The following is a 10,479-nucleotide window of genomic DNA, read 5'->3' as shown; positions in this document are numbered from 1 at the left end:
AATGTACTTCTTCAGTGGCCTTTGGTCTTCTCTGTGGAGGCAAAAATACAACTGTGATAGATACATGGGTGAGTGAACCCTACATTACCACCACATTTCACTCTGAGGAGATGGCAAAAGGGATTCTGCAGCCCAACCTTGTGCATCCCAGAGCAGTAAAAGCAACATGAATCCTACTTAATAAGTAATTCAAAAGCACTTTCTGGTTTGTGAATCATCTGCATCCCACATTTTCTGAGACTCCTGGGTAATGAGACAAGAACAGTGCACCTTCTGTAGTCATTTCTACCTGCTCACTGGGCTGCCAGGCTGCTCTGGCCCTAATTTTGAGCTGTTCTTTTAAACTACTTTCTGCCACTAAGCAATTCTCATCTAGAGATCTCAGACATGAAGTAATCCTCCCAGCTTTTCTAATAAAAAAAGCTAACTACCATTAAACCTGTTTTACAGGTGGGTAGGCTGAGCTCCAGTCTGCCTGAGATCACAAAGTGTTATTTAGGACCAAACTGGCTGGGCTGACACATTCCTGCAGCAGGGATGACCGCTTTTCTTAGAGGAAAAGAGTGCCCAGGCAGAGGGAGGGCTGGCCTCTGTTTATGTGCATGCTTTGCACATGACTGTGAAGCACATAAGCCTCACTGGCTGCGTGGCTGGAATCCAGGTGTCCCTCAGACGAAGATGCAAGTGTAGGGTAAACTAAAATGCCGTGCTTGGCTCTTTGTGCTGAGCCATCCGGCAGGTGGGAATGTACAACTCTGCCTGATTGCTTATGCCTGAGTCACCTCCTTCAGCATTTGCCATTGCCTAGCATGTTAGCATGCTGCCTGCTGGATAATAAATGACTTCATCTGCTGCAGCAGTGAGGATACTATTAAAAATTAACCCTGGGAAATGGTCCTGCATATTTTTTTCAGTCAGACCAGACAAGGGGGAAGAAGAGATGAATGCTGTTGAAATGGGATTTGCAGAAAAGGCAAGTGGTAAGTTTTTAGTAATGGGGATGGTTCGGGCTTCAGTTTAATCACTGCAGATGTTGGCAATCGATGATCAAAATTCAGAGGGCTTAAGGCACTTGATAAAGTTAAAAGCAGTGCAGGTAGAAAAGACTCAATAGGCATATTGCAGAGGAGGTTAAAGAATGGGATAAATGGAGATTACTGTGCTGACATGTAATTTATGACCTGTTTGCAGAAATAAATGGATTTATCACATGGATGTTATTACCACTTGTAAGGAATGATGCCTGTAGATGAAACACTCTCCCATTTTGGTTTATGTATTGCACACTTTTCTCATAGTGTCACACTTAGAACCACACCCTACCTATAGCAGCATGCAGAGTATATTTACAGAAGTGAAGGATTTGTATTAAATATCTCAGGAAACAGAGCAACTGGCAGACAGACATTTCATTTTCTTGGCTTCTCTTGCCTCCAGCACCCACACAGTATCCATCAAATTGTCTGGAGTCAAATCCTCACAGGCTGCATTTGAAGCTTGGGCAAGGAGCCAGCCCGGTTTAGAGAGCAAAGTCCTGTCTGTCCGCACGCACTTAGCACTGTCTGTGTGCTGCAGTCTGGAGCAGGGGAGCTCAGCCTTAGGCTCAACAAAAAATACCCCTTTAACTCCCTTTGAATTGTTCCAGGAAAGGGATTTGGTCTGAAGCCTGCAGACGCATGTATTAATGGTTCCATTGTTGACACGAAAATTGCACCTTGTTCTGAGACGTCATTCAGCTGGCTTTGGTACAGCAGCAAGCAGCACGTCCCATGCTGAGCCCATCCTGAGGGACGGCCCAGCTCCTTGAGCTGCTCCATTCGTGGATGGCTGGTACCTATAGATGGTCTGGATGGCAACGCAGGCTGTAGTGCCAGGTGCACTGACTGTGCAAGCAGATCTGCCCTCTGGCTGGCATGCTTTCTTCCAGAAGCATATTGTGGCTGTTGATTTCACAAATGTACTGTGATATGACAGCACCTATCCAAGGGCCAAGCTGAAGTCTGCATGTTTGTCCTGAGTCACCTGCTCATCTCCACATGGCAGAGGTGTTTTAAAATGTTGGGCTTAAGCAACATTTCCTGCTGTAAAATGGAAAAATGATATAAAGTTCCTTCATAAAAAGTGTTACAAATTTGCTGGATAAAAAGTACTCAGATATTGTCCAAACTGGAGACAATTCTTACTCTAAGATCTTTCCTTACCTGTGATATTTACGGAACCATGGTTGAAATATTCCTCAGGCTAATTCCTGCATTTTATTTATTGTCTCTCTCTCTCCATCCAGAGAGAGCTTTGTCATTAGCCCTAGTCCCTGATACCTACATACAGCTCTTTCTGTAGCCAAGCATGCTGCTGGAACAAGGACTTTATTTTCATGATTATTGACCAGGAGTTATCACAACAGTTGTCACCAACACAACACCAATTTATAAACATGGTCTTGGTGGAGGTTTTGGAAAGCCCAATAGCTTAGAGTTAGTTTGGCACCTCTTTGCGGAGTAGACGGTGCATGTTGAAATCACTTCCTTTAACTTCAATAGATTTGAGATCACACCCATGGTGGGGTTATTTATTTCCCTCCCCTTCACCCCCACACCCCCTGCCCCGTCTCTATATTTCACTCTCCAGGTTGCCAAGGGCTGTGTGTGTTGCTCATGTGTTGTGAGCTGAGTATCTCAAAGAAGAAAGAAGTGACCTGTGCAAACAGCTGTAGACATACGTCCAGCAGCCCAATTCTCTACAAAAGGAAATTGTGATCTACGCCTGGAAAATGTGCTTCCACAAGCCAGGAGCTAACCAGTAAACAGTGAATATATAGTTGCATCCTAGACACTTGTGCTTCCACTGGCTTTTAAGGAGAATGACAAGGAAATGCCTTTTTAACACCAGCTCAACTTGTAACTTGATCTGCTAGTGCAGGGAGGGATCAACTGATAGCTTAGATATTAGCCAGCTGCCAGTGTTTGGTACACAAGATTACTTGGAATGGTCTTGGAACGGGTTAGTACATCCACAGCATGGCGTAGCAAGTGACCATTGTAGGGCAGGATAGGGGAAGCTTTTGTGTATTCCAAGGAAGAGAGGTTCTGCCAGTGGTGATGTCAAGAGTTGCTGGGGAGACACACATTTCACTTTATCAAAAATCCATCTCCATTTCTTGCAGTGGGAAAGTCTAGGAGTGAAAGGTCTTTGCTCAGACTGTGAAGGAAGTGAATGAAGATGTCACTACAGGAGCTCCACAGTACTACAGGAGCTTCATGGCTCCTACAGATATCAGTAGTTTGTGGATATGGGAGGATTCTCATTCTGAATTTCTGTCTTCTGAAGGGATTTGCTCAGCCATATGCCCACCACCCAGCTCAGGCACTAGGAGTTTCTGTTCAACCAATATAAGTGTTAACCCAAGGTCTCTTTTAAGGTGTTTCAAGAAAAGAGGATGAAGTGCTCAGCCAAAAGTACAGACATTCAGGCCACAGAGCAGTGATAATGTGCAGGTTTTCATGGCCAAGGAGTTGGCCTACAAACATGACTGGAGTCCCCTGTGGAAGACAACATGCCATGTTCACTGTCATGTACTGTCACCAGACAGTGGGGCTGCTGACAGATCCAGCCTTGAAAACTGTTGAGCAAGGCTATTGAGGCAGGTGTGAGATTTGTGTGGACTGGGATGTGTTTTATGGTTTTCAATACTTGGAAACACTACCTGAGCATCTGTCTGGGTCTCAGCCAGCATGCTGAGTTAGATAATGAAGCTGAATTTTTACTGAAACTTCTAGACAGTGCATAAAACATACAGAAGCATACCAATAATACATCTTTTTTCATCACTAATCTAACTTAGCTGCTGGAATGTAAGTACACAGTCCTTTTTCTAAGCACATATTATGCAGAAGCAGAGCCAAGGCTGTAAAGAGAGTGCCTGGAAATCAGGTCTCTCCTGTCATTTTGGGGACAGGGAAACATTCTTCATTCCCTATGAAGATGGGATTCCTTCTAGTAGTCTTGAGGAAGTTATACATGACAATGACCCAAATATAGATTAATCCCAAGGCTTTTCAAAGAGGCTATCCATGGAAAAGGCAACCGGAGCTGCTTAAATTATAGGGAAAATCCAAGTATGGTATGGTGGTGTCTTGCATCTCAACTCCCAGCTGCCTGCAGCAGAAGCAGAGGTGTAAAGTCAAGAGTCCCTTTGACAGAGCAGAGAGGACCATTTTTGCCTTTGCTCAGTTCATTCACTGATGCTGAGCCAGAAGGAAGCACAAATCACCTCGTAGAGATGAAACAACCCTGGGGATGGGCAAGTCACTTGAGGCAGAAGGAAGACTTCGGCTCTTAGAATGTTAGGACAAAGCCGTGTCTTCCAGGCTACCGGTGCTGGCCTTAGGATTACAGGGGCGAGCACAGGGATGGATGCACAGTGCTTGTTCCAGCCTGCAGAACTGCCTGGCCCCATTTATCTACCTGCTGATCTCCTCCTTCCACATCTGCAGACTGCACTCCAGCCACCCTATTTCCTGTCCTGCAGGACAGGGATTTGTTGAGGACTTTTGTTGTTGTCTGCAGCATAGCTCACAATGGTGCTGTTGCTTTGATGGCTGAAAGCCCCGGTGTACATGAGTTGCATTCAGAGTAAGCTTGGAGCTGTGCAAAGTGCATGCAAACTGGTGCTTTGACCTGATTAAATTTTGTTAAAGCCACAATTTCACCACTGCTTCACATCATATGTTGTCACAGTGATGGGAAGTGAAAATAACAACGCCTTCTGATTTGCTGACAATTTATGGTGGCTTTGCATTGGCACAAAAAGTAAGTACACATTGGAAAGCTCCTGTTTTCCCTCTCTGAAGACAACTAGATGAATTTCCCAGCTAAATCCTGCTTGGAAAAACAAACCTAAAAAGCGCAGTGAGGCCACGGGTTCCTTTACACTGCAGCAAGCAATGAAAAAGAACAAATGTTGCTCCTGAAAAGCTATGGAGAAAAAGTCACTGACTGTAACTCCTTTCCAACATCAATTAATTTTCCCCTTAGTTTAATGTTGAAAACAAAGTTGTAACTCAATCATTGACCATGGAATTCGTCCCAGAAGAAACGCAAGGACCACCAACAATGTGGTCCAGGTGTGGATTATAAGTATCATCAGGAAGAGACATTCTGTGTCCCAGGGGCATTAGTCCCGCAGCCAGTGCTCTTCCTTTTATATTTTGATTTTAAGCCTGCCATTTTTAAGGCTTCTCAGCAAGACTCTCTCTTGCAGAGGATTCCTACCACAACAAGCACAGTGATACACTTAAACTGAATGAAGCCTATGGTGGTACTATACTTGCAACAACACTGGGGTTTGTACCCACCAATTCTTTGGTAAAAACTACCATCTGGCAGCTGCAGAGAAGCTTTGGACTTGTCCCATACCATGGGACAGGATATCATACACTGGAAAAGCATATGTGGGCAGCCAGCATCCTTGAGCTTTCCAAAACCAGGAAATAGTTTGACCCAAAAGAAACTGGGAAAGGTAGAGGGCCTTGAACAGAGGCACAAAACAATAATAATTTATATACAGGCATTTCAAGTTACCATTGATTCATCTTAAGTCAGGAATTATATAAACAAGGGAGTATAAGCATACTTTTCTGGCTCTCAGTATTTTATTTTTTTTCAGATAAGAAGGACTTGTTTCCTTTTTCCTGTAAAAATGTAAAGGGAGAAAAATATTACATTTACTAATTTATTTATTTACAACTTTTCATTATAATTAAGGTAGAAATAGGAAATAATAATTCCTTCTGGAATTGGACAGTCCTGGCTCAGTGGCTCAAATACTAATACAGTGCCCTATCTCACCTTTGCTACCCCATGTCTTTCATCCCAATCAATCATCTTGACTGCACAGTAATGCAACTGCTTCTGAGTAGAATCTCTTGGTCATGAGCCAGAATCTGCTTTTCTAAAGCCGTAGTACAAAGAAAAGAAAGATCCCTCTGGTGTGGCATTTACACTGGGTATTGCTTAAAAGTAAGTGGGATTCTGCCAGAGTTCTTCCCTCATAGCAGATCTGAGTCAGGGTTTAAGCTAAGGAGATATCCCAACACAACTGAAGCCTGTCTTAAGCTTAGCTTTTCCCTAGGAGACCCTGCACCATGACAAAGTACCATTTGCTGGTTTGATTACCTTCTAGTACCCCAAAAATTTACCAAGCCAAGAAGGGCGTTCACTTTCTTGAGCGAGCATGCAGCAGTGAGAGGAGACAGGTTCTGTCACTCAGCACTGGCTCCAGACCTCGGAAGTGTGTGATCACCTTCAAAGGCCACACACAGTTTCTGTGTGACTTTGGTAACATCAGTAGTTTGGTTCCCTTGTTTATAGAAGCAAGGGCAACATAAAACTATGAATGCCCATCTTTCAGTGTGAGTTAAAATACTCTATAAAAACTGTTATTAAAAGTTTTTCCAGGTCTAGTTCAGTTTGAAAAGATACAGCTTTGTACAAAATGCCAAATGTTTCCTGACAAAGCTTTCCTTTCTGATTGCAGTTTATGAATTCACATGAGCCTGTAAAAAGGAGCAAAAACAAATGCCCAGATTCATTTAATCGGAGATGTTTTATTAATTGGATTCTCTCATTGCCCTTTCTTTTCATGCCAGGTGCAGCGACAGAAAAATATATTCAATTCGCAGACTTCTGTCATCCCCCGGATCTTTGGATCAGTTGTTTTTCCCTCTCAGCCTCATTCATTGCTTCTGAGGATGAACTTCTAAACACCTGCTGTGGTCGAAACTGTTCTTACATCATCTCCTGAACACAGTGACTTTAATCACATGAAATCATGAGGTTAATGCCACAGTTGAGACTTCAAAGCTGTTTCTGCAGACCTGAGCTGATTTTTTTTGGAAAATGCTATGGTAGCTGCTGGTTCTTAACCAATAGAAGAATTAGAAGAATTACCAAAGATGTCAGTATTCTGCTTAACATGCAATACAAGAAGATGGGAAAATTTTCTAGCAGAACTGCTGTCTGGGTGGGGGTGGCAGTACCGTAGGATGAGTTCTCCACTTAATCTCAGATTAGTTTTGAATTTTGTCTTTTTGTATAAAATGGAGATGAATATCCTTGTTCTGTATTACCTACTTGAACCAGATGACCTTTAAAAGGTCCATTCCAACTCAAACTATTATATGATTCTGTGATTCTATGAAATTGTTAGTTGTGCTATAAAAGGGATTCTCACAAGAAAAAAGGTGATTACAGGGCTTACTAATGAGAGTAAGAGATCAGGCTACAAGGGGAGCTATCTTCAGAGAGACACTCTGAACAATCTTTCAGAAGGGGGGAAACACCAAGAAACATCTAGATGACTCTGATGGGTTATGTGCAATAGCAGAAAACTTTCCTCTGACCAGAAAGTCCCTTCTGGTTCTGTGTTTCTGAGTTGGAGGACAATGAAATTCTTAAATTTTAATTCTGCCAGGAGCAACAGCAGTTATCTATTGATTGATAATATTAATTATAGACTGGATTGATTGGATGTTGCTTGTGACTGAATAAAACCAGAAGAACAGATGAAATATCTTCTTGTAAAATAAGACTCACAAAGAAGAAGCACGTTTATCTTTGCTTGGCTTTCAGAGGAGGCTTCACCCAGTTCCTGGTCATTTGGGTAGCACCAATGGAATTCATCCAGAGTAACACATTTTGTGGAGTTCCTGTAAAGGTGAGATCAGAATCAGGTCCACTGTCTCCAGGTAGGTCCAAGGTATGCTAATTGTCAATGTTAAGATTCTAAAACTTTCTTGGATAAACGGTAACATAACTTTTCTTTCCTATAAAGCTTCGTGAATGTACAGAGTGGTTTCTGGGTAGAGATCACATCAGCTCCACAGTCATTAATTTACGTATTTCTCACTGACCTTAGCTCAGCTCTGGGAATGGTGCCAGCACAATTACGGTAACTCTGAATAAAGACACGTAAAGTTTCTGTATCTACCCTGAAATTGTGCCAGAATTTTCTCTTCTTCAGTGATGGAAAGATGCGTTTCTTCAATTGGTTTCAAATCGTTCAGACTGTGTTGGCCATACATAGATTATTTCCAGCAAAACAAGGAAAAGAAGAAAGCTACCATGCAGATGTGTGCGTACACAATACATGTACTCCTCAGATAATCTTGGGGAAGTGTGTCCCAAGAAGGTGTATGTTGGGAAACTGAGTCAAGGAGATTTGAGCTAGTAACCCAGAAAAAAAAACGGCAGAATTGGGAATAAAATTCCAGGGGCAGTTGCTTGATTCAGTATTGTTTTCACTGAATCACACTACCTTCCTGGAGCAAGTCAAGGCCCATTGCCTTCCTTCCTGTGAAGATGGGCAGCTGGATTGCAATGACACCAGGTGGAGCTGAGTGTGCTCATCACCTTGGAAAATCAGGCCCCTGATGATTCTCTGTGATGTTAATTGACCATCACACCCTGCAAGAGGGGAGTCAACACATTTCCTGACCTATGGTCTAAGTGTTTTCCAAACCCTAGAGTAAATTGAATGCAGTTATAGAGGAAATGCTGATGCAATCCACCAGCAGCTGCTGCTCTCCCACATCCTCACGAAGAAGGTGTGAGTCGCATGAAATAGAAACCCCAGACTCTTCTACATGGCAGTCAGGACTCTATGCTTTCCCTCCAGACCTCTTGCCTTCCTGCCTCCGAGAGAAACTCTGCTAAGGGCTGCTCCCAAGAAAACCCTGGAGACCATTCTGAATGTAAACTTCTGAAAAAGCTTTTCATGTGGGAACACTGAGCATACAGTCACATCCTCCTATGTGACTGACTTATGAATCCTATATTGAAATGTGGAAATGTAGGTATCTTCTAAGTGTGAGTGAGGATGGTAAGAGCTGCACAAAAGTTGCACTCTTGCACTGAGATGTTTGATGATGTCACCAACAATAGTTGAACCGCATCTCTTGGATCCAGATTATGATAAATTTCATTCTTAGGATCCTAATATTTTGACAACTCTGGTTTGGAAATTTAATCTTTTAATCTGTTTTGTTTTCAGTTGGTTGTTTTGGGGTTTGTTTGTTTGTTTTGTTTGGGTGTTTTTGATTTTTTTAAAAAATGCAAAATCATTTGGTGAAACCAGCCTTGTTATCTGCCACAAGCTGCATTTTTTGGTCTTTAACACACTGCAGGCATGTGGGATCACCTTCGTGTATGATGATTATGTATGATTAGTTTTTCATCGGCCAGCAAAGGTTTTGGATGTTGTGTGGAATAGAGATGTCCCCAGCCCCTCCTTCAGCCGGTGATCATCTGTCTCCCAAATCCCATACAGGGTCCTGCTGCCTTTCCCGTCCCATTCCTGTCCTCAGTGCCGTGCCCTCCCCTGCTCCCGCTGCTGCCTCGCCACTTTTCCCACTGCAAGCACGCCCCTCTGTTATTCCCAGCCGTGAACCCTTCTTGCCTCCGGGAGCTCCCCAGACGCTCCCGGTGCGGGCAGCGGCCGGGGCGCTGCGATGCCGAGGACGGACGGACGGACGGACGGACGGGGGCCGGGCCCGGGCGCCGCTCCAGGTGCCGGGGCCGCGGCGTTGCCGGGCGACGGGCGGCCGCTGTCGCTGTCGCTCCCGGCCCGCCGCTCTCCCGTTCTCCCCGCGGCCTCGGCACGGCCCGCAGGTAGGAACCGGCCCGTGGCAGAGAGGGAGGCAGCGCTGGGAGCCCGGAGGTGTCTGTGGGTGTGTGGGGAAGGGGGCTGGGCTCGCCTCCTTTCCCAGGGCTTGTGCCCTAAGGCCCGGGTTTAGGGGGCGTTGAGGGAAGGCCGTTGTGGGGACCCGTGTGGGACACACGGACTGGAGCGGGACACACGGACTGGGACAATGTGGGACACAGTGCCTGATGGGGGACAACGCCAGTGCTTCCCGGAGCTTGAAGACCCCACAGTGCATCGCTGTGGCAACCCAGCCTCTGTGCAGGTGTAACACACACACCTGAGGTCTGAGACTGAAAGTCTCTGTTTATGCTCTGGTAGATGTAACAGAGTGTTTCAAACTTATGTTTTGGTGGAGCTCTGAGGAGAACAAAGTTGATGAATAAATAATCCTGGGCAGGTGGAAGTTGTAGAAGTATCCCCAGGTATTTCACACCGAGAGAACTCCTCCGTGGTGCCTCCTCAGTTTCTCTTGAAGGGCTCAGATGTGTCCCTGTCTTGCTCATCACCTCTCTGTGGTATGGAAAATGGTTTCTGTCAGCAAGAAAATCGCTTTACCCCCTCATAGGTTTTAGCAGTCAGTAATTAGTTAATTGGATACCTTCAGCTCTCTCTTTGTCTTGTCTGTGAGGCCTGTGCTATCCTGGCTCTGCACCTGTCTTCTATAGCTATTGATTCCTGATGTAAATGTTCCTGCTCACCTATTATTTTCCATTTTGACTACTTTTACATGGCAGTGTTTTCTCACACTGACATGGTGAAAGCATGCTAAATATTGACAT

At 44.5% G+C, this 10,479-nt stretch overlaps 1 protein-coding gene across 1 annotated transcript in view; it reads left to right on the top strand.

The window, feature by feature from the left end:
* Nucleotides 1-907: 907 nt before the first annotated feature.
* Nucleotides 908-10,479, top strand: part of LRRC56 (leucine rich repeat containing 56) — a 69,050-nt gene continuing 59,478 nt past the window's right edge. Inside the window, exons 1-2 of the mRNA XM_058829043.1 lie at nucleotides 908-980; nucleotides 6,648-7,745. The gene's annotated coding sequence lies outside the window, so the exon portion shown is untranslated. The remainder of the gene's footprint in view (nucleotides 981-6,647; nucleotides 7,746-10,479) is intronic.

The sequence above is a fragment of the Poecile atricapillus genome, chromosome 1 (assembly GCF_030490865.1).
Source record: "Poecile atricapillus isolate bPoeAtr1 chromosome 1, bPoeAtr1.hap1, whole genome shotgun sequence".
Taxonomy (NCBI): domain Eukaryota; kingdom Metazoa; phylum Chordata; class Aves; order Passeriformes; family Paridae; genus Poecile; species Poecile atricapillus.
This window is presented reverse-complemented; position numbering and strand designations above follow the sequence as displayed.